General features: G+C 39.7%; 1 protein-coding gene across 1 annotated transcript in view; it reads left to right on the top strand.

Moving 5' to 3' along the window:
• Positions 1-5,688: 5,688 nt before the first annotated feature.
• The window catches only part of LOC140686237 (trafficking protein particle complex subunit 9-like), a 193,914-nt gene continuing 174,081 nt past the window's right edge, over positions 5,689-25,521 (top strand). The window contains exon 1 of the mRNA XM_072939956.1: positions 5,689-5,791. The gene's annotated coding sequence lies outside the window, so the exon portion shown is untranslated. The remainder of the gene's footprint in view (positions 5,792-25,521) is intronic.

Below are 25,521 nucleotides of genomic sequence, written 5' to 3' on the forward strand. Positions count from 1 at the left end.
CCCTCATTGCTCGCAGCTCGTCGTGATTTACCGCATCATTGTCTTGATGGTGGATAGTTAAGTTTTCTCCATTTTCCACTGTCAGAAAGGATATTTGACTGGCATCCTTCTTGTACAGACATTCCTGTGATCTTTTATGAGTATTCCTTTAGTTAAGGCTTCTGGAAATTTAGTCCCTGGATGTGACATTTACATTCATCACAGACTCCATTCAAGTAACTCTAGAAATTCCTTCCATAGGGGAATGAAAAGATGCACAATTACTTATGTAACCAATTCTCTATTGCTGGATATGATTTCACTTCAGTTTTTCTTCCCACCATTGTAAACAGTGCTGTGTAAATGCCCTGATGGGTACATCTTTTTGGACTAAATTTGTTTTTTCCTAAAGGAAACGATTCCTAGAAGTGGTGTTGAGTCAGTGTGTACGTACGTTTTTCAGAGTTTACATATCCATTGACATGTCGTCCTCTGAAAATGTCGCTCATGGTTTCTTCTCCCACAGATGGACACTAGATAGAATATCTTTTAAAAATATTTGCCAATATGATGAGCAAAAGTGCTTTTTCATTGTTTTAGTTTGCATTTGATGACCAGTGAGGTATTGAGCATTTTTCACTCATTAGCCATTTGACTTTTTTAAAATGAATGATTCCTTTTATCCTTTGCACACATTTAAGTGGGGGAGCTTCTTGTTGCTTTGTGACAGCTCATTGTATGTTATGAACATTAACTTCTTGTCTTCAACAACATGTATCACAGAGCTTTTTCTTGTCATTTCTTGCCTTTCATTTTGTTTAGGAGGATTTTAATTTTGGTAGTGTCTCAAAATATTCTTATGATAATAAATGTATTCCTTATGTGTTTTATCTTTGAAATTATTCTTAAAAATAATTTCTTATACTGGAATAAATCTCCTCTGTAGGTTTTTTTTAATCTCTAAGATGGAGATGATAATAGTAATTGTTAATGTAAGGGTAAGTTGAGTTAATAAGAGCAAAGTGTTGTATTTGCTGTTATTAGTACTTTTTTATATTTACATCACTGTCTGTAAATTATCTTGTGGTCCTTATGAGAGGAATAGTATTTATTCTTTCTAGGTGATTGTCTGATTGTCTCAGGACAATTACTGAAGTCATACTTTTCTCTTTGATTTGAAATCCCACCTTTACAAAATACTTATGTACACTAGAGTCTCTTTTTGAGCTCATGGTTCCCTTCTGTCAATCTGCCTTTCTTACTCCAGCACCATAACTTACATATTGTAAAAATTTATTTAATAATTGGCAGTCTGAATTTTTTTTCATTCTTTTCTTCCATCCCAAATTTTCTTGTCTAGTATTATGATTTTATTATTCCTGAAGGATTCCAAAATATTTTGTTCAAGTTAAAAAAAAAATCAGATTGGAGTTGTCATGGGAGTTTTCAGTAAGTTTTGAATTATTCTGATGAGAACTTACATCTTTACAAAACTGCTTTCCTCCATGCAATTTGTTGATGTCTCTACATTCTCACCTCTTACTTTACCCCTCAGTACAGCCCTGAAGTTTCTCCATTTAGAACATGGGCATTATTTTTTAACTTATTCCAGATTATTGTTTATGTTTTTGTCAATTTTGTAAGTGAAAATTTTTTGCTATTATATTTTTAAACGCTTAAAACTGAAATTTAGAAAGGAAGATTCGGTTTGTAAATACTCACTTTGTAATATGTCATTTAAAATTGTAAGTATTAAGTAGTTGTTCCAGAATCCTTTCTTTTTTGTTTTTAAAAATTTGTGTCGAAGATTCTCAAAATGTTCATAGCTAAGTAGTATAGGTGGGGAGACAGATGGAGAAAGGTAGTGTGGCTCATGTACAAACTGTGAGCAGTTTCATGGCTGCCATTAGGCTGGAGAAACCACAGAAGAGCCCAGGTTAGACAAGGAATGGCTTTGTATGCACTTGAAAGCCAGCTTTCCTGCCTGTATGGTGAAGCCTGGTGGGCGTGGCAGGTAGATGATCAAGGTCTGATCAAGGTCATTTGCTGCACAGAGCGCTGTGTCTGTGAGAAATGGTGACCATTGCCATGGCAAATGCTTGGTGCCAGGAACAATGCAGGGGAGCTGGGGAGCCTGTGTTAAGGATTTTCCAGCCCTGGGGGTGGGAAGATCAGACTCTGCATTCAGATCTGAGTTTGAATTAATCCTCTTTAGTTTACTGGACCTCTGACTTTTGTCAAGTTATGCATCCTGTTTGAACTCCTGCTTTGTTGTCTCTCAAAACAGAAGAATTACAGCCTGCTGCTAGAGTGTTTGATCAGGGTAAATGATTTGTGTCTATAAGATGCCACGTACAGTCACAAGCTCAGTGAGCAATGAGCTGTCCCCTCTTCTCCTGCAACTCAGTGCTCGATAAGTCATCAGCAGAAAGCGAGTCCCTAATTTGTATGTGGTGCAAGGAAGAACAAAACTAACGTCTTGCCTTTCCCTGGCAGTATTCTTACTTCTTTGCTTCATGTACCTCTTTCCTCCTTCACTCTCCCCTTTCACCTCCTCCACCAAGAGCCCGAGACTCTCTCAGAACACTAGATTCAAATTATTTAAATGTTGGCTCATTCCCATGAAATGACAGTGACTTAAAAAAACTGTACACATCCCAGAATTCATTGTATTTGATTTACACACACACACACGTGCACACACACACACACACACATCAGGCTACCTCCCATTTGCTGAGGGAGAAGGGCCACTTTTTCTGAGTTTTCATTTACTCAGCGTGAGAGCAGTCTCTTAAGCAGAATTTCACCTGGCTTCGTGCATGGTTTTTTAAATTGGATTTCTGCTTTTTGTCCATAAAAATATTCTCCTATTAGAAGACAGGAAGTGGAGACATAGATATTCTGCTGAGATATTGGTGTTATCATATTTGAGTTTTAATGGACATAAGGCGGCATAGAGTCATACATTATTATGGATGAGAATCCATGATGATGTAACTTGGACAAGAATCTGGGTCTCCTGCCATCGTGTCCACGCGGGTGAAGAGGCAACTGGGTGGGGGATGGCAGGGAACCTTCTTGCTTGAGTTCCAGGTTCTTGTTAGTTTTCATTGCTCAGCTGCCTTTAGTTTATGTCCATGAGGCCTCTCATGGGAAGTTCACTATGTCCTGAGAGACTGAGTTACTAATCAGCAGAAAGCTCTGGACACACTCATATTTTCCAGAGTTTTTCTGCTGACCTGCTGACACTTTATATAAATGAGACCTAACAAACTACTGGATATAAAATCCTTATTGTTATCATTTGCCCTCGAGTTCCATAGGAATGGGGTGCTGTCTCAGGCTGTCTAAGGCTAGATCTGAACAAAGATAGGGTGATAGGCTCTGCTGCTGGACCCTCCCCAGTCGAATGGGATTTCCACCTTAGTTTTTAGAATCAGGCAGATGAGTTCAAATCTTGTCTTTACCAGTTATTAGCTTTGTGACCTTGGGGAAATAACTACTTTTTTGGTTCCAATTTTCTTTATCTGTAAATAAGTTCAGTATTTATTTTAGGGTTTTTGTTTTAGAATTGAATGTGCTAATTCCCTAATTTATTCCTAAAATACTGATCACATGGTTCTATGCTGGTGCCTTAGTAGTTGATTGCTAAGGGAGTCAACAGTGAGAATGGGGGTGGGGCCCCCTGGATCATACAGCTTATATTCCAGGATATGCTTGTAAAAGACAAGATTGCAGTGGATTTTTAGTAAATGTCCATTCCTTTCCTAATCCCCATTGATTGTGTATATATCTTTATACTAATATATGGACAATTTTTTTTGCAGTTTAAATCTCTTTGTAGTATTTAAAGAATGTAGCTATAACAAAAATACGTGAAATAAAATGACTTGACTTTTATTTTCCTTTCAATTAGCAAAACAAAATAAAATAGAAAAGAAAAGAAAAAGTATTGAAGGAGTAGAAATAATTTTATTTCCGTGGAATCAACTCCCTATGTTAGGTTTTTCCATTGTGTTGTTCAACATCATATAAAATTGACAGGTTGTGGCTTCAGTGTTGATAGCTAGGTGAGTATAGTTTCTTTTTGTGGTTGTCTTTGATGAATTATTTGCACTAGATCATAAATGATGTGCATGTTACATATTGGAAACGAGGAAACATTGGAGACATACTACCTCCAATGCAGTCATTTTGTTACCGAGTCCAAACTCGTTCTGCTCGCCGCATGACAGGCCAATAAACCGGGAGATGAGGTGTTGGAGCAAGGAATAGTGACTTCACTTGCAATGCTGGCAGACCCAGAAGACGGCAGACTGATGTCCTGGAGAACTATCTTCCTCAAGTAAGAATTCAGTCTCCTTTTATACTAAAAAGGGGGGGGTTGTGGTTGGTTGTTGCATACTTCTTGCTTTATGAATTGTTTGTCCTTTGAATCCGCTGTTCTTGCAGCTGTCCATGTGGATCAAATCATGGTACCCCTGTAAAACCTCCAAAAAAACAAAGGCTATTCTCTATTATGCAACTTGCCATCTCTACAGAAGTGCAGATGAGCTAACATTTTTAAAGATCAGGGCCAGGAGAATAGGCTTTCCTGCAGATTTCAGGCTAAAGGCAACTTTCTTTTTCAAATGGTGCAGAGCTACCAAGTCTGAGCCTAGGAAACAGGGCACAGGTTTAAACTCAAAGGAACAGATTTAACATAGGGTAAAAACTGTCACATTTTATTACAATTCCGTTTCCAGCTTCATAGATAATATTAGTAAGAAATATGAGCAATTTTGTATTTTTGCTTCTTAATAACCGATAAGTGTACCAACTATATTTTGTGAGCAGGGATGCTGTGCAGGCATTGGGGTGACAGCAAACTCTTGTAGGGGGTGGCCGACCCTGCAACATCTCTGATGCCCCATGAGTGTTGGTGAGGGTCCCCGTAACCAGGGGCTCTCTTCAGGAACCAGCATATGGGCATTGACCTCTGGAGACCTCTTTTTCGGCTGCAGGAATTTTTTCAGATATTGAGATTGAAAAATCACTCCAGCTGGGAATAATTAGGGAAAAAAAAGAAAAGGAAAAGGGTTTGGAGTAGAGTAGAAGAGTAGGACATAAGATCACGGAGCCTGAGTGCTTGGCAGCGGGGCCTCGGGAGAGAGGGGAGCAGAGGTGGGGAGGGGCCTGGCTCCGGAACCAGCTCCTGTAATTGACCCCGCACGCAAGCCACATAGCTTTAAATTGACCTGGGCCACCTCTCTGGGCTGGATATCACCCTGGGCAGAACCGTGGTATCTGTAAAGTAAAATGACTTCACAACTATTGCACAGAGCTGCAGGTGTAAGAGAGCCTAAGCCTGTCTCAGAGTGCAGGGGACAAGCGGAAAGGAATGGCAAAATTTCCACTGACAATTGAAATTTTGTTAAATAGCCTGCTACAGTTGTTTGCATCACTTGAATGAATGCAGGCATATTTCTGTGGGCATTTATAGGTTCACTCAACCCCACCAGCCCCTCTTGCCCCCATTGGAGATGGGCTTTCTCAAGCACAGTGCCCCTCCTGCTTGGGTGGAAAACGCTGCTGGTCCTTGCCTGGGGCCGGGCTGCTGCAGGGCACTGAATCCCCGAGGCACGGCCTGTGAGACACGACAGGAACATCTCTGCTCTTGACTGGGTGCCTCCGTTTCCCCTGCAGTGTAAAAATGCCGGTGACTGAGTTAGAAGCATGCTTCCAAGCTGTCCATGTCCTTGGCATCCAGAAGTGGAGCCTGGAAGCTTTCGAATTTATCCAGAATGCGGTTTACATTCACCTTCAGCAGGTGAGTGTATGTCCTTACACAAGTGGAGGAATTACTGCAGTTTTCCTGGAACTTTCTCACTACAAGTCCATTTGATTTTTCTGTGCTAGGATTCAGTATGGCCTGCTAAAAACTCTGGAGTGAGATCTTGAAACCCTGATGAAGAGCATTATTTATTTCATTTCTCTATATGATACTCTTTTACTTTTAAAATTCAGAATTTTTGGTTGTTTCAAAAATTTTTGGGGGGGTTGGAGAATCATGCTTGCTCTTACCATCTTTGCAACCTGTTGCTTTGTGCCTCTCACCTGTCTTCTGTCACTTGTGAGGCGGTTCCATTTGTGACCCTGTCCGGGTTGTTCATGTTATAAAACATAAAGTCTGTAAAAGTACAGTCCCTTTTCCTCCGAAGACATTCCACAAATACTCCTTTAACCTGGGTGTGGTTTTAAGAAGACAGAATCTTTAGAACATGTCCTTGCAGGTTGCTAGTGCAAAATCCCCAAATCAATAGTCTAGCTCAACATCTAAAATCTTTCTAATTTACCTTGGAATTGTATGGATAAGTGAAGCAGATTGCTAAGAACTTAGACCAGGTTTAGAATACAGGCTGGTGTAGCTCAGCAGGTCCTCCCAAGCTGATGCTCTGCCAGAGGGCGGGGCCGAGGGGAGAGGGCGGGTCCTGCCCTCCCTGAGGTGACAATTTCATGGCAAAGACTTTCACCTGGTGAAGAACTTGGAGTTTCTTCTAAGAAGAGTGGGTCTTAAAAGAGTCCAAAAAGCGCGGGAGTGGCACAGTCCCATTTGTCTCAAGTAGGGGAGAGCGGCTGTGGGTTCACTTAGGAGACTCGTGAGTCCAGGTGGGCAGTGTTGGTGGCTTCCACTTGAGCGGTGGGACGGTCAGTGTTTAAAAGCGAACATATTGAAGGCATGTTTAGATGGTAAAAAGGAAAGGATGAAGGCTGGCTGTGAATGCAGGATGGAGTAAGGCCCAGGTTTCTGGGTGGATTAATGAGGTAAATGATGGTCCTTCTGTGCTCTGAGGAGGGAAAGCTGCAGAGGGAGTTCTGGGGGAAAACTGATGAGTTCAGCTGTGGGTAAAGTGAAAGGTTGTTAGATGTGTGGTCTGGGAGCTCAGGTGAGAGCCAGTAGTGAGTAGGGGGAGGTGAGAGGGACTTTCAAATAATTTTGTATTGTGAACATACAAATAAGTATGAGTAATGACACATTTAACACCTCTGTATTCTGGATTTAAAGCCCAGTAACATTTTGCTATACTGACTGCAGAGGTTCTTAATATTTTTTAATAGAAATAAATAGAAACAAAATAGTGGAGTTAGTGAGCATCTTAGAGTAGATGTGTGTCCTTGTATGTATTTTTATACCTCATCTGTTTATAACCATAATCTACAAAAAGTTATCTTGCTTAGCATAAGAGTTAAACACAGGGACGTGACACACATTGTTAGGGGTTGAAGCTGATCTTCTCGGGCAAATTATGGACCCTCTCTTTGCCTTAGTTGCATCGTCTGTGACTGCCCCAGGGCCCCTCATCACAGCTGATTTCCTAGAGTAGATGTTGGGAGGGAGGCTGCTGAAGGGAGTAAGAGGTGGCAACTGCTAGGGATATTGAAGAGAGACAAAAACAGATTAAAGCCGATAAACTGAGTACAAATACCCTCTAAATAGAAGGAATCCCGCAGTGTTTAGAGCCGCTTATCATAAGGGAAAGAAAATCACGTGGATCCAAATCTCTTGAGCATATGAGTATTGTGGGTGGGAGGTTGTCATTATAAAAGTGTTGAGAAAAGGCCTCTTTGTTTTCCTTGACATTACCAGTAAGGATGGGGAGCAGAAGCGAAACCCTCTGCTTCACAGTTGAAGGTGCTGTTTTGTGCGAAACTGACCAAAGTTTGGAAACCAGTCATCAGCGATGCTGGCAAATGAAGGGGCTTCTGGATTGGGTGGGGCACTTGCTGTGACTTCCATGTGACCTGCTGGCTGGGGGCTGTGTGGCGGGCAGTAGTTTTGCAGGGTAGCCCGGGCATAATCCCTAGCTCTGATGCTGCTGGTCTGATTAACAGACCTGGGCGCACACTGTCCTAATGGGGCAGCTCGGGATGTGGCCCTGCCGTGCTGAGAGCGAGAAGAGGGCTCCCCTGAGGAGGTGTCCCTGCGGAGAGTGGAAACGTACTCCTGCAGGGGAGGAAGAGCCTCTGAGCAGCGGGCCGGATGCACAGGCAAGACCAGCATGAGCACTGATGTTTCCGGGAGCCGGAAGTCATACAGTGGCCCAAACGGCCTTGTTCCTGAGAGACTGGAGGAAATAGATGCTGAAAAGGCAGGCTAGGGTCAGACCCTGTGGTGGGTTATGAGTGACAGGAGAGGATTGTTCAGGCAGGCATGAGACAACCCTGTGGGCGTCCCAGCTGGGGCGTCACGCCGAAGGGAAGAGCAGAGTTAAAGACTTTGCCACTTATTAGCTGTGTGACTTTGAGCAATATCACCCCACCTCTCTCTATATATATCTTCATCTGTAAAGTGACACAGTGACAAGGTCGTGTCATCAGAAGTATTAGCTTAGCTCTGATCCTCTTTGTCGACTCCTGTCAGTGCTTCCCTGCAAGGTTCTGCCACGGCTGCTTTTACCCTGAGACGGGAGGGCATAGAGGGACACTGTAATACCCGAGGGCAGGAAGGGGTTGCTTTAAAGCAGACATGTAACAGCCTGCAGCTGCAGACTTGCAGGCAGTTTGGTTGACGGTCCTTGAGAGGACTTTGGAGGCCTTAGCATCGTCTTAAGTCTTGTTTCCCCTTGGGGACCGGATTTGCCTTTGGGGATTGATGTTGAAGATTTGAGCTTCTGCAAAGCTGTTTTCAGAGATGTGTATATACGTAAAATATCATATAAAATAAAATGATTTATTTAACGTGTGCGAATTTGTAGCTGTTAGGAACAGCTCTGTTGGCCTGGTCTCCACGGAGGACACCAAGGGTCAGCAGAGCGTGCAGGAGGGCAGGCAGCCTGCAGTGCTTCTGCGGGGTGTTCTCCCCAGCAGGGCGCTCTGCTGAGTTGAGTCTTCTATGAGTTTTGTTGCCAGAGGAGCAGACAGCAAATTAATGAGTTCTAGAGGGATTGTATAATGACAGGAAGAAATAGGAACCCGGAGATTTTCCGGACTAAAACACGCTTTGGTTCCTGATTCAGTGTGTTCCATTACAGAATTGATGAGTTGTGTTTATTCTGGAACGTCATTGAAATAAACGTTCAGCCTATATGTTAAGGGCTTTGATTTATTTGGCTGGAGGACTCGAGCCGGGATGACAGCCTCTCAGATCACTCTGAGGGACTGCTCCCAAGAGGTAGGGGAGGAGCTAGGATATATAGAAGCTTACAACAAAGAGCAGGTAATTGGAACAATAAAATATTGCTTGTTATCTAAAGAAAACCAGATATCTCAAGTTCAAGTATTTACTGCTTTTCTATGTATGGTGAGAAGCAAACATTTGAGTCATTGAATTCATTCCTTTGGCAAGCCCCTGGCTATCTAGGGCCAGTATCCTGTCCTTTCTTACTCTGAGTCTGCTCAGAGGGCACCACTGTGAGTGGCTGAGAGGCCGGGCTGTAGGCATGTACTCGTTGGGGGTTGGCAACAGCCGCTGATGACTCGGATTCAGCATTCTTTGTTTACTGTCATGGTTGCAGTATTTTCATGCACATTGTAGTATTTTCATTCACAGTGCTCCCACTTGGTCCTAAATTTGACCAATATTTTGAGAGAAATTTCATGACCAATTTTGTCCCACGGTGCTAGGATGGCTCATTCCTAGTTCAGGTGAAGAATCTTCTAAGTTGCCATTCAAGGTGTAAGTTTTTTTTTTGTCAGGCCCTGTTGATACTAAAAGTTCTCTGGATCACCTGTCTTACTACTCTATTATGATACAGAAAGTGTTTACCCATCTTTGCTCATTCCCATACCTAGAATCACACTATTATATTTATTTTATTCAGGGTTATAAATTTTATCTGTTTCTTCAAGATGTTTAGCCATCATCAATCTTGTGGGCCTAGTTACACATTGGGAAATGTAACAGACAACAATTTTATAAAATAGACAGGATATAAGTAATACAGCTAGTAACGTTAATAAAGTCACGAGTAAGAATTTAATAGTCGAGAAGTTGTATTTTTGGGTTAAAATTTTGCTTGTGTTTCTGAGTTTGATCCTATGAGAAAGTTCATATTTATGGTCAGGGTCAGAGCAGGTATTAATTGGCCAGTTGAAATCTCCCACCTTGTAAGATCAACAGTGGCCTAAACAGAACTATAAATTCTTTTTAGAATAATGTTTCTGAGGGCTATCTAATTAGAGCCTTGGAGTAGGGAAACCCACCAAGGTAACACAGAAGTACTAGACATAGGTAATTTATCATAAACTTAACAAGTGGAGTAGATCATAATCAAAGGTTGGAGAAATTATCAAAGTAATTGGTATACAGTCCTGGTCCGGTGTCTTGGGTCAGCTGTCTAGCTCAGATGTCGTCTTCTTCTCATCCTGGTCTGGTAGCTTTTTCTCCATTTGGGCATTGTTTTAAGGTGAGCAGCACTCGATAGGCCAGTGCACTGCAGGGGATGTTTCAGATAGGAAATGAATCCGAGACTCCGTTTCCTTCAGCTTTGGTGTGTATGGTCTGGTAAAGAGTACCTGAAAAAGGGTCCTTCCATTCAGGTTGGAGACAGTTCTTTAAGTCATGCCTGTTGCAGTATGTATAATCCCCTGGCTGCAGGTCATGGGGCATTGGAACTTTACCCAAGGATAGATTTCTGAGCTTCAGAAACAAACCTAGAGTATCCTTTTCATAATTCAATTAAACCGTACAGTAATGTGACATAACAGCAAGGAATGATCTGGGAAGTGTCTTAGTAAATATGGACCTCAATTAACAAAACTAGAATTTAATATCCACTAAAATATAATTTATTTTCTCTCTTAAGTTACCCTCAGTTTTCTCAAATATAGCCAAATCAAGATTAATTTTTTACAAGTTAAGTCTGATTATTTGATCATATAGGCTTTTTTAAATTGGCTGTGTTGGAAGTTTTAATACGGAGTCTCAGGGTAGAATGTTAAGGTTTGCTAAGGCCAAGAAAGACACGTCAAGGCTTTTCATGGGTTTCTGCCTTACAGATTTAGGTAAATTCTTTTCTCTTTAAAATCCTTAAAATATCTTTATACTCCTATATCTGTTAGGAGATGATCTCCCTAATTTGTTTGATAGAGCCACTGGGGACCTAAGTGTTTTTAGTCTCTTGAGGGATCAGATAGAGAGAAAAGATAAGTGTTCCAAGTGTGATTACATAGGTATAATTTATCAAATTGCTGTGAACCATAACTAGCTTAAGGAGAAGAGATTCTTTACGTCTGGGAAACAGGTTAAAAGGCAGTAGTATTTCAAACAATATCAAAAATTATAACCATATTCAGCAGGTTAATCAGTCCCATGTAACTAATTCTTTTAATGAGAGTTTTCATTAGAACTTTAAAATGTCTTACCCAGTTTAGTTCAGTGCTATAGTGTGAAATTTATTAGGAATCAGTAAATCTCCTTGAAGAGAAAGCATTTTGCAAAACCATCAGAAGAAAACAATTAACTGTCTATAAATGACAAAAGATTTAAAAGCATGGTTAAACACCGTTACACTATAATCAATAAAGAAATCTGTTCACTATACCCATAATTATCACTGGTAACATTTCAGATATACCAGAATTTTAGGGAGTCCATATAATTTCTACAATATCTATATTAATAATATTGTCTCATTCAATATAACCTTAGAAGTTTTATGATTCATTTGACAATTCCATGTTATTTAAAATGCCAAATGAAACTTTATAGTTAAAAATCTCTCTTTGGGATGTTTCAGGGGCCTTCTGTAGCATCCCAAACTTAACTGGAGATTAAAAGAATTTTAATTAATTAAATTAATTTTTATTTAATTAATTAGAATTTTATATTTGGGGAGCTTTTTGAAAGATTTCAGAACACTTGATCAAATAAACATATAGATCACTGTAAAGTAGTACTAATTCATTAACAAGAAAATACGTCAAAGGTAAAGGCAGAACAGATCAGCTAAGTGGTATAAGAAGTTTTACAATCTGTTACTGAAGGAGGATTAACATTTTAAGAAAATTTTTTCCTCTTAACAGAGAGAAAAACAATTCTAATCTTGTACCAGCTTACTTCTAAGATTCATTTACGTTGCCCAATTAGTTTCTAAACTTAGCCAATTCTGACCATGTACAAAACTCTTCCCTCAGGGTTCCTTTTCCACAAGCCTTCCACAGCTTTCTATACTTATATTAGTGTGTCCCTTATTTTTCTTCTATTCAGAAGTAACCATGTTCAGGAGAAAGTCACTATTTTTCATTAACAAAATATAATTCCATTCTTATATCTTCCTTTACGCATTTATATTACTTTCCTAGGATACTGAGATCATTCCCTTACTAATAGAGACTATTTCAGTGTGGCACCAACCATTTATTAATATTTCTATATACCTTTAGTTTCACTGTAAGAGGAAGTTAAATGTTAAGTAATTCGTATTTCAATGTTATTTTATCTGAAAATGGCATAGCTATTTAATAAAATCTTGTCATTTAACTTAATTTAGCACAACACTAGAATTTAAAGATACCAAACACTTAGAGATTATCTTAAACATACATTTTAAAAATATATTTTAAATATTTACCCAAAGCTTTCATCTCATTTGCATTTAATTTACTTAAAATTTTACCGCAGCACATTAATTTTATTTTTTTTTGACAAATCTGCAACAGATATAACAGGATCTTATTTGACTTTCATTAAATCTAGGTACAGTAAAGGTATTATACATAATATTGATGACTTTAAAGATGTCTATATTAATTAGAACATACTTAAACTAAACAATATCAAATATTATCTTAATATTGAATATTTTCCATTTCACATGACGCTGAAAGTCAATTTGTTCAGTTGTTATTTTAAAAATACTTAATGTTTAAGCTCTTATATTTTTACGTCAATTAAGCAGAGCTCTATGACTTTGAATTTTTTTTCTTTAGCAGTAGAAATATCTCACTTCTATAATGTGTACACAGGCTTATAATCAGAAAAAAGCTAGAGATCTCATAGCTTCACTTTAAAACTTACTTATAAGATAGGTATAATAATAGTTGGAGTAAGCTGAATTTGCTTGCTCAAATCATTAAGGCTTACTATTTATGAAACAGACAGTTAAAATTTCTTCACAATGTCTGAAGGACCCTTCAGAGTTCTGAGTTCTAATATGCCAAAAATTTCTTGGCCTTAAGGTTTATTTCGTTGAGCTAATTAGACTCAGTCCTAGGTCACTGTTTGTTGTATTTATATTTCTGATGTGCAAGACAAAGACACTGTCTTCCAGGTCCCCAGAGAACTGCTCTCTCACCCAGGCCATATTTTATCTCCTTAAATGGCATTTTTGTATCAGTGAGAAGAGCTGTAAACAAAGAATTCCATGTTTTAAAACTTTAAGGCTTACTTAAATATGTCTTCCAAAACTTGCATAAGGCATTTAGTAAGATCTCTTTTCCTTGTGTTATAAGTTAAACCCAGGGTAAACCTGTATTTTTTTATTAGCCACTCAAATTAGTTTTTAGTTTTACATTATATTGGACGGCTTATGTAACTATATTGGTTTATTTTAATTTGTTCAATTAATATTTTCAGAGGGACAGATATGTGCCTAGCCTTATAATACCAAGAAGGGGAAGTGTTTTTCCTCTTAAACATATGTATCCCACAACACAAGCAAAAGTTTTGTATAAAGACCATTTAAATATACCAATTTCACAAACTTTTATCTCAATTTTATTAAATCTTATACCTTTAATTTTTATATTTATTAAGTTTAATCAATAATTCTTATTTCTAGAAGGAGTGCCAGAAACCTTTTTTTGTGTGTGTGTGCATTGTATATAATTTTATAGAAGTCTCTAGGATGCCCAAGATTCAGCCAAAGAGCTTAGGCACTTCTCAGTTTTTAATTTCATTAATTGGTCTGTTATCCCAATTATTGATCAAGTATTTCAGTCTATATATACATATATTTCAAACTGTGGTAAGTAAAATGGGCTTGTTTGAACTTTAATCTTGGGGGGGAGTAGGTGAACTCTTTGGCCCTTTTTTTTTTAACTTTACGTTGTGTAGTATCAAAACCCTGTATGTAAATCCAAAAATGTCCATTTTATTTATTTGATTCAAAATAACCATATAAAAATATTTATCCTTTTGGGATAAGCCACTTATTTTTTTTTCGACATTTTTACAATCATTTTTCCAGTTATTCAACCTAATTAACTTTAATTATTCTAAGTTTTTATTAGCATATCTAGAAACATTTATCAGAAAGGAAAACACAAACGTAGCTTTTCAAACCAGTTTTATTTTTTTAACTAAGTTCTTAGGTTAACCATTAGATATATTTTTCTACATTTAAACTTGATTTTAATAGAAACCATAAAACAACTGTTTATAATGAGATCTCTTTAAACTTTCACCAATGAAAAAGTTTTTCCAAATTAAAAAATCCATCATATGGCCGTCAATTTATATACAAATATAATATATATATAGTGATTTTAAACCAATAAGATGAAGAGGCACTTCCACATGAGAGTCGGGGTGTTGCCTAAATAAAATTCAAAGGTTTACTCTCCAAAAGCTAAAAGCCTTTGTGGTCCAGGCTGATGCAGCAAAGTTTAAGATGGCAAAATATCTGAAAATTGGTACAATCAAAGAATTGCTTAGAATCCCAATTTATTTGCGTGGCCACCATATGTACACAATACTTGAAACTTTTGTATGGTGGAGTCCAAGGTTTCCTTTAAAAAATAAACTAAACATACATATACATACATACACACAATTAAAACACCCAGAGAAAGATAAAACATTTACATTTCAAGGACACAGGAAGAGAAATCCAAGTTACCCCTAAAGGGGATTTTGTTTTTATAAGTTCAGAATTCCAAAAAATGTTTTTATCAGGCCTGGTTAGTTATTTTCAGAGTGAGTTTTTTTTTTTTCTTATTCCCAATTAATGTTGTAAATTTTGTATGTACATAAACCTGGCTGGGGTAATAGTTGGAGACTGGCAATCTGTCATTTCTTTTTCTTTTCTTTTCTGTTTTGTATTTTTTTTTTTTTTGAAAGTTCTATTCCCCATTGTAAGGTCGGGTTCTCAGAATAAATTTGCTAGTAAGATTTCCCACAGGGACAACTCTGTGTCATGAAGTCTTTGTGTCTACCACTCCTGGAAGATTCTCTGTCACCCGAGAAAGCTGTTACCAGCCAGGAGGATGGTCCGAATTTTGGAGTTGAAAGTTTCCTCATAAGAGCTTTACTTTTATCCTGAAAAATTCAATGGAGGTAACCAAATTGAGGAAAATATTAGACCAGACTCTTACCTAACCACTCAGTCCTGAACCCAGTGTCTTTCAACTTGGACTCACTCAGGATGTCTCCACTGGGTGAGTATTTTCCTCATATGTTTCCACCAGCCCCACTTTGGACATATCCTCAAGGTGGATATTTCCTGTTATCTTTCAACCAGGCCCCACTCAATATGTCTCCACTGGGTGGGTAATTCACCTCAGTTTCTTTCAACTGGAGGGCCACGTACCTGGATACACCGCCAGATAAAACTTAGGATCATCAACCAATATGTGAGATCCGAGAACCTAGAGAGACTCACCCAAATTCATCTGGACTCCCCGAGGAGGTGGATGGGCACAAAGGGCCACTGCTGGTACCAAGGCTCCGGTTACTTGGAGAGTTCAGGTGGAGAGAAATCTGCTGTGGTGCTTCATGGTGTCCAAAACTGTTGACTGAAATACATGTGCAGCCTAAAAGTTAAGAGTTATGTTTCATTTGGCGGGAGGACTCGAGCCAGGATGACAGCCTGTCAGAACTCTCTGAGGGACTGCTCCCAAGAGGTTGAGGCAGAGCTAGGATATATAGGAGCTTTACAACAAAGACCAGGTTGTTGGAACAATAAAAGATTGCTTGTTATCTAAAGAAAGCCAGGTATCTCAAGTTCAAGAATTTAGTACTTTTGTATGTGTGAGAGGAAGCAAATATTTGGACTCACTGAATTCATTTTTTAGACAAGCACCTAGCTATCTCGGGCCAGTAGCCTGTCCTTTCTTATTCTGAGTCTGCTCAGATGACACCATTGTGAGTTGCTGTAGCAGCTGAGCTGCAGGCCTGTCCTAGCTGGGGGGTGGCGGCAGCCTTTAATGACTTGGTTTCAGTATTCTTTGTTTACTGTCATGGTTGCAGTATTCTCATTCACATTGTAGTATTTTCGTTCACAGACTGATTATGGATAATCTGCAACCTTGGAAAGCAACTGAGATGGAATTACTGCAGGTACCTTCTGCTTTAATAAGCCATGTGCAAACATAAACAGGGAGGAAGCATACACTTGGATTTGGAGGTGTAGGAAAGGGATCCTGCACATTGCAGGAGAACGCAATGCAGAATTCCTTACGTCCACCTTTCTTTACTGTAGTGGTTTCTGAGAACAGTTTATGGTAATTAACCAACATTGACAAACTGCACAAATTGCATTTAAGAGCTGGCCGGCTGAAATTTGTGTATTGGAGAGGTGGAATTCAAAGGCAAGTGGTCAGGTGGATTGGAGAGAGATGGAGCCAAGGCCTGGGCCCAGATTCCGGTTTAAATTGCCATTTCTTCACCATAGGGCCTTGGAATAGAATTCAAAATCTCTTAACCTGTTGGTGAATCTGTGAAATGGGCATAATATTCGTTTCACCCTGGGATTGTTGTAAGATCTAAAGAGTATTATAGCACACATGAAGCACTTAACCCACTGGCACTTAGCAGTGTTCACTGTGTGGGGCCGCCCCGCTTAGCATGTGTCAGAGCTGTAAAGGCAGCATTTGTCTGTTGAGGATGCACTTGCAGCCCCTTGGCTAGGTTATGAATTTGTTGATTTCCTATAATCCTTGTAATTCTATGTGCCATGGACAGTTATTTTCATGGACAGATGAGGAATCTCATGGTAAAAAGACTGTATAATTTGCCCAAAATCAGACCATAATTTTGGGTGCAGAGGCCTCGGTTCAGCATGGGCCCCTGGGCCTTCTGCCCTCTCTGTTCAGCACCAGAGCCAGATATGGAGTCGGCTGTTTCCCTGCCCAGAATATCAGGCAGGCCGCAAGACACATCTGGCCCTGTGATGCTTGAGCAAAAACTCCGAAGGAGAGACAGTTACAAAAGGGATAAACATAAAAACAGACGACAGCAAATTGTGATCAGCTCTGAGAAGGAAAGGAACATGTCTCGCCGTGCAGAGCTGGAAGCTTTCCCGTCTGGGCTGCTCTGGGGGTGTTCATCTCAGCTAAACAAGTTCTGCTGCTGCACCAAGGCAGGAAGGCAGGGGGCGTGTGGCCAGGTAGACAGGGCCTCGTTGATCTTACTCATTCCCCATTAAGCGACAGTTGTCTCGGGCACTTAACTAATAAACAGATGTTGGCCATAATCATCACGCACTTTGCTTGGTAGTTTTATTGGCCCCAGCATTGAGATGAGGTCATTGAAGCTGGGGAGTTTGCTGCATGCCCGTGATTACCTTGCAAATACCCCGACTGTTCTTTCAATCTAGACTGGTGTGGCTGTCATGTCCCAGCCCTGTGAATGGCATCGTGTAGCTTCTCCCAAGTGGCCCAAATGACTGACATTGATATGCTTAATTCGTTGGAAATAGTATGTGACAATAATAGAAAAAGGTAGTAAGAAATTGTTTGGAAAACTGGAAAAAACCTTTTCTTCCCCAGCTGGGGGAGCGTAACCTGTATCACTCACCCTACTCACTGCCTGTCACCTCCTCCCCGCCGACTCCGTGTTCATAAGCCACACTGAGTCTTGGGAGAACATTTTGTCTCATGACACTTTTGACTAGGACCTGCAACTTCTTTGTCCCTGGTTAACTCTCTCTTCAAAGCCATTCAAATTTTGCAGGCTCCTCCACTCAGATGTAAGAATAGCCTCTTTAAACTTCTTGATGCAGCTCCTTAATGAAGATCTTGTGATGGAAACCTAGCCAAAACTGGGATGTATGCATATAGTGACTGCAAACTCAGCACTTTGTTAGTTCAGAATCAGAGGGGTGAGTGACTCAGGAAATGCTTTTTTAAGGTAACAAGGGGAAAGTGAATGGACGCTTGCTGTGTAAGAAAGAAACATCTCAATCACAGCCAGTAAGGCACCTGTGTTCAGGATGGGGTGTGGCGAGTGCAGAGTTTTCACAAAGAAAATAGTGGTGTGATGGGAGCGAGGACAGTTGGGTACTTTATTGGGGAGGAAAAAAGTGGGCTGAACATTTCCTTGTTGAACAAGAGGATTGTGACATGATGTGCTTGTATTTTGGAGAGAAGGCTTTTGTGGGGACAAGCCTAGGAGTACGCTGTATGTCTGGGGAGTCAGCACAACAGAGAAACACAGAGAACCGGGCAGACCCCAAGACCCATGCTGGGGGAGAGACTGCCCACCAATTGGAGGCCTGGAGGCTGCTTCTGTCCCTTAGCTGTGGCCTCAGACCTCCCTTCACAGCCCAGTCCTGTTGATACAAGAATAAAAAACGTTGGGCATGAGAAGGGCTGTGTCCCAGGCTTTCATTGAGCCCGTGGGATGTGCCCCACCAGATTTTGTTCCTTAACTTCATGCAGTAAAGAATTCAAGAGCAAGCCAGTGTTGAGTAAAGGTAGATTTATTCAGAGAGATACATTGATAGGCAAGAGAAACTTCACGAGGTGTGGGGGTTTGATGCTCATATTAGAAGTAGGTACACACTCCACACATTGTGGGCCTTCCCCAAAGAGGGAGAGAGAGTGGTGACCGCGAGGTGGCGCTGTGTTGCTTGTTTTCTTGGGCTTGGTGGTTTCATATGCTAATAAGTAGAAGGACCAGCCTTAGGGCAAGGGGCTAGGATTCCCAGGGAGTTGGCCATTTCCCACCCTTTGACCTTTTGTGGCTATCATTGGGACTGCCATGTTGCCTGGGGCATGTTATTCACCAAGTTACTATTACAATGGATGTTTACTGAAGCTCAAGATCTGCTAGAAGTTAAATCTCTTCATCCTGAGCCTCAAGGCCTATTGGGGTTTGAATCCTTTAACATTTTGATGTTAATTGCTGTGGCCTTCCTTGAATGGCTGTGCTCTTCCCCCTTCCATCCTGTCTCACTGTGATGACACAGAGACAGCAAAGGTCTGGCCCTACCTGTGCTCCTGCATTTAAAGGTGGGAGGTGTGAGGTGGGCTTATGATGACCCTGAATGGTAAGAAAAATGTTTCAGATTTTCCTACGTGAGACATGGGGACCTGACAGCAACCTCCGCAGATTTATCTCACGGGCTTTATCGCTTGTTTTGTTATAGAAACAACAGGCAAGCCAAGAAACAAGTATAACTCACAAGGTTGTAGTACTGAGATTTATTTCACTGGCACGCTCAGAGGGGCTTCATTTCCAAAGCTCTGAGCACCTCCAAGATGTGCACATGAGGTTTTATAGGGTTAATTACAAGTATGGGGCTATTAGCCAATAAGGCTCAAACAACAAAAAGCAAGGAATCAGTACACTGAAGCTTATCAATTTGGAACAGATCCCGTTACTGACAATTGTTGTCCTTGGATTTACGTGTTAGCTTATTAGCCCATTAAACTGACACTAAACTTCAGGTTTACCAGGTAGCTCAGCAAAACTTAGATCAGTAAACCGACACTTATCACACTTAGATTTGTGACTTAGCTTGTTAGCCCAGCTGGGGTTTTCCTTCACAGTGTCACTTATATTTTTTATTTTTCTTTTTATCTTTTTTTAAGTATTTAACCCAAATTTAATATCAGGGTTTTTTGGGAAAGAAATTTCTCTTTATCTTTTCTTTGGGGTTCTTTTGGGGGGGAGGTAATTAGATGTATTTATCTGTTAGTGGAGGCCCTGGGGCTTGAACCCAGGACCCCGTGCACGCTAAGCACATGCTCTACCACCCGCCCCTTCATCATTTTCTTTTTGCTTTAGCTGCCAAGAATCTTACAGCTGAATTTGTAGTCGGCCTTTAACACTTGCCCTGACTTCATGGAATCCATTTTTATGAGTTTATCTCCCCCTGATTTCATTTAAGTATTGAATCTCCATTTTCTCTTCACTCTCCGTTTTGCATTTTTGTTGTTATGGTTGTTAAGCTGTGTTTAACAGAATTGTTTAAATTCTCTTTTAGCAAGAGGCTGAATGTAAATAAATATGTAAGCAAACAGCACAATTAAATGCTTTTATACATTCTGAGCTGTTTAGTAGTAACTTAAAAACCGAATTGAATATTAAAGTGATAGCATTTTAAAAATATTTTTTAATTTTTCATAAAAATATAGCTGATTTAAAATATGATATTAGTTTCAGGTGTACAATAGATGCTCCATTTATAGTTACTGTAAAACATTGTCTGTATTCCCTGTGTTGTAAGATACATCCCTCTAGCGTGTTTACATTACATGTTGCAGTTTGTATAAGAAAGTTGGGTAACGCAGAGTCTGGAACGTGGCTGTGTATGACTCAGGTTCACGCTCACCCTGCCTGTCAGAGCTCAGGCCTTCACTCCTTTCTGCAGGGGAGCGAGTGGAGGCAGCTCTCATCAGCGCTGTCACCACCCTCTGAGTGGCAGTGACAGCAGTGACGGTGTGTGGAAGTGCAAATTGTTTTTCCAAGAGCTTTATATGCGTTTCTGCATTTAATAATTAAAGCCCTCCTGTGAGGAAGCGTTTTTAATGCATAATACATTTTATTTTGATATTGATAGATTTCAAACCTCTGGAAAATTTACAGTAGTACAATAAACGCTTAGATACAGTTCACCTTATAGGGCACTATTTGGCTTTCTGTGTCTGGCTTATTTTAGCATAAAATTTCAAGGTTCATCCATATTGTAGCCTGAATCAGTACTTTATTCTTTTTGTTTGATAATATCCTTTTCCATTTTTTTTGGTTTTAGTCTATTTAAAAATATTTTCATTGAAGTCTAGTCAGTTTATAATGTTGTGTCAGTTTCTTGTCTACAGCAAAAGACTTCAGTTAAAAAGGAACATACCTGCATTCATTTTCATACTGTTTTAAACATAAGTTACTATAAGATATTAAATATATTCTCCTGTGCTATACAGTATAAACTTGCTGTTTATTCTTTACATACTCAGTAACTGCAAATCTTGAACTCCCAATTTATTCCTTCCCACACCCTCCCCCCTCTGGTAACAACAGTTTGTTTTCTGTGACTCTGTGTCTGTTTCTGTTCTGTAGATAAGTTTATTTTTTTGTTTCTTTCTTTTTTTTTTTTTAGATTCCACATGTCAGCAATCTCATGTGGTATTTTCCTTTCTCTTTCTGGCTTACTTCACTTAGAATGACATTCTCCATGTCCATTGATGTTGCTGCAAATGGCATTATTTTATTATTATTTTATGGCTGAATAGTAGTCTATAGGACAAATATGCTACAACCTCTTTATCCAGCCATCTGTCAGTGGACATTTCGGTTGTTTCCATGTCTTGCTATTGTAAATAGTGCTGCTGTGAACATTGGGGTGTAGGTGTCTTTTTTAATTAGGGTTCCTTCTGGATATATGCCCAGGAGTGGGATTGCTGGGTCATCTGGGAGGTCAAGGTTTTGTCTTTTGATGAACCTCTATACATTTTTCCACAATGGCTCCACCAAACTGCATTCCCACCACAGTGTAGGAGGGTTCCCAATTCTCCGCAGCCTCTCCAGTATTTATTGTCTGTGAACTTCTCAATGATGGCTATTCTGACTGGTGAGAGGTGATATTTGATTGCAGTTTTGATTTGCATTTCTCTGATAATGATATTGAACATTTTTTCATGTGCCTACTGGCCATTTGTGCGTCTTCATTGGAGAAATGTTTCTTTAGGACTTCTGCCATTTTTTGAATTGAATTGTTTGTTTTCCTTTCTTATTAAGTGTAAAAGCTGTTTACATATTCTGGGAATTAAGCCCCTAGCAGTTTCATTTATTGCAAATATTTTCTCCCATTCCATAGGTTGGTTGTCTTTTTGTTTTGCTTACTGTTTCCTTAGCTGTGCAAAAGTTTGTAAGTTTAATTAGATCCCTCTTGTATATTTTTGGTTGTTTTTCTATTGCTTGAGTAGACTGCTCTAGGAAAACATTGCTGAGATGTATGTCACATGTTTTGCCTATGGTTGCTTCTAAGAGGTTTATAGTGTCTTGTCTATATGTTTAATTCTTTAACACATTTTGAATTCATTTTTGTGTATGCTGTGAGGGAGTAGTCTAACTTCATTGATTTACATGCAGCTGTGCTGTTTTCCCTGCACCATTTGCTGAAGAGGCTGTCTTTATTCCATTGTATTTTCTCACCTCCTTTGTCAAAGTTTCAATGACCAAAAGTTTGTGGGCCTATTCTTGGTAAATGTGTTTATCCGTTCATTGATGGATGGATATTGTTAGTAACTTTTGGCTACTCTGAATGATACTGCTATGAATATTGATGTGAAATTTTTATGAGAATATGTTTTCATTCTGTTGGCTGTACAGTTGGCCCTCCATATCTGTAGTTTCCACTACATGGATCCAGATGGCTGATTGTAAAGGGACTCGAACATCCTTGGATTATGGTATCCAGGGTGTGGGGTTCCTGAAACCAACCCCCCAAGGGTATTGAGGGATGACTCTACATATAGGAGTGGAATTGCTGAGCCATATAACTCTAAGCTTTTGAGGAAATACCAGGCTTCTCCAAAGAAGTTGCACAATTGTCCCTTTCCCCTGGCCGCATATGAGGTTTCTCTGCCTCCTGAACGACATTTGTTATTGTCCGTGATTTGGTTATAACCATCCTAGTGGGTGTAAAATGAGATCTCATTTTGATTTTGATTTGTCTAGTGATGTTGAGCATCTTTTCATATGCTTATTGGCCATTTGTATATGTATCTAAATTCGTGGTAAATTTAAAAATTGGGTCTGTTTTATTGTATTGTTCAGTTGTAAGAATTTGTTATATATCCTGGATGCTACTCTCTTATTAGATACATGTTTTGCAAAATTGTTCTTCTATTCTGCACATTGTCTTTCACTATATTTTTTTAAACATTAAAACAATTTCTTTACAGGGGAGGTAGTTAGATGTAATGATTTATTTTATTTTTCTTGCTAAGCAAGCACTCTCTGACTTGAGATACCCATTTCCCCTGTCATTTCACTTTCTTGATGATGTCCTTTGTAAGAAAAGGGTTTTAATTTTGATGAAGTCCAGTTTATCTGCTTTTTTCTTCTATCACTTGTGCTCTTGGTATTGTATCCAGGAAACCAAAGCCTATCCTAGGACCACAAAGATTTATACTGTGTCTTCTTTTAGAAAGTTTATAGGTTTAATTTTTACATTTCTGTCTGTGATCTACTTTGTTTTAATTTTTATTTGTTATATAAAATATGGGTGTTCAGATTCCAGATTGATTCTTTTGCCTGCAGACACCCAGCTGTCCCTGCACAATTTGTTGAATAGACTATTCTTTCAATGGGGTGTTTTTGGCCCCCTAGTGGAAAACTGTCTGTAAATGTAAGTTTTTCCCCGTGGGTTTTTATTGTGTCTCATAGATTTATTTATCCAAACTTATGCCAGCAACATACTGACTTATTACTATAGCATTTTAGTACCTTTTAAAGTGAGTCCTCCAACTTTACTCTTCTTTTGCAAGGTTGTTTTGGCTATCCTGGGCCCCTTGCACGTCCATATTAATTTTGGGATCAGTTTTTCAATTTTTGCAAAGAAGTCAGCTGGAATTTTGATAGGGATTCCACTGTATATGTAGATCATTTTGAGGAGTCTTAATATTTTTAATAATACTGTCTATCATTCCATGGAAATGGGATGTCTTCCATATATGTAGATCTTTTAAAATTTATTTTGGTGATACTTCAAAAAGTTCAATGTACAAATCTTGTAAATTTTTGTTAAATGTATCTCTCATTTTATTTTTAATGCTGCTGTAATTGGAAATGCTGAGTTTCTTATGGGTGGGACTATATATCAATCTTCTTATTTCTAGAATTCCTTAACAGCAATTACCCTAGTTATATATTTGCTACTTAAATCTATCCACAACAATTCCCCACCCCGTGTTATAAGAAACCAAGACCCAAGTTAAGCTACCTGAACACCTATGTGGAAATGTGAAATGAGACCCTTGGGTGGGGCTTTGTGCAGATGATACTGGAGCTTATTCAGGATGGCGTCATCGTAATTTCTTTTAAACAACCCTTTCGGTGTATTTAGTCTGATACATTAAGAACATGCCCTTTTGATGTGCGGAGTAGCTAAGACTATGATTTTCAAATAATTTCTAATGAGAGTGTTGTTCTTGAAACCTAATTTGCATCAATCTTTGAAGATTTATGTTTCAGGGGCTTTGACTAAAGAACACCTGTCTTTAATCAATAACGACAACTAAATGCTCAAGCAACATGTAAGAGCTTGAGCAAACTGCCCCTACCCCATAGTGCTGGGTGGCTGCAGCTGCAACTGGAGTCAGCGCTTACCTATCCCAGTACGCTTGTGCTGATCTGCTCAAAGTGGTTCGTCCAACAGTTTGTCAGTAGTCTGTTGGACAAAGTCATTAAAAATTGATTGAAGGTTGCTGGAATGCAATATAATCTTATTAATATTAATTAAGCACTTATTGAGTGCTTATTGTATGATGGAATTTTCCCTCAGCCTCACATGAATATTATTTCTCATAAAACCTCACATATTTCCTTGTTAATCTCACTTTACAGATAAGGAGACAGACAATTAGGTCTTCTCTCTTTTGGGGGAGCTCATTATCAATGATGGGAAGTTATAAGGAAAAAGATATTGATTCATCATGAGAAAACATTTTTCTGAGGGTCAGCAAAGAAGAAGATGAACACTGAAGAAGGTGATCATTGTTCAAGTGAGACAAGCCCTGGGTTGTGCGGAGTCAGCATCCCTGTCCTAGAGAAGGCATGTGTAGAGCTACGTACTGGGTGAGGCGGCGCGGCCGCGCAGGGAACGCGGATGCTGGGCCGTTGGGCTGTGCTCAGGCCCGGTGGGGCTTTCTCCTAAGGGCAGTGGACCATCATTGACAGATTTTATGTTGGAGAGTGGGGTGCTCTCGTAGTTCACTTTTGTCTTGTAGAATGCTTGGAAACATTTAGAAGGTTTGGCAGGAGGTGATGTGCTGAGTCAGAGTAGGGTGGCTGCGAGGTGTAGCAGTGTTCAATTTTCAAGTTGTTTTCAGGCCCAGGCTTGTGGCTGAGTAGCCCTGTCAGTTTGAATGACGCACTCAAGGAAGTGAAACAATTTATCTAATCAATTGAAGCAGTGATGTACCCAATTCCCAGGACTGTTGTGGAGATCCAGTGAGATAACGTTTGCAGTGTGCAGCATGGTCCCAGCACAGAGTCAGTGCTGAGTGAGAGCCAGTGAGTATCTGGTAGGTCAGGTGTGGGTGGTGGGACTCGGTGTCTGAGGATATCTGGGCCCTGAAGGAGGGGTCCATTCACATCTGTGAGTGATGGGTCTGAGTTGGGAGAGGCACGGAGAACTTAGCCCCGGACCAGAGGCCCTGGGCAGGACGGCT

The sequence above is a fragment of the Vicugna pacos genome, chromosome 16 (assembly GCF_048564905.1).
Source record: "Vicugna pacos chromosome 16, VicPac4, whole genome shotgun sequence".
Lineage (NCBI taxonomy): Eukaryota > Metazoa > Chordata > Mammalia > Artiodactyla > Camelidae > Vicugna > Vicugna pacos.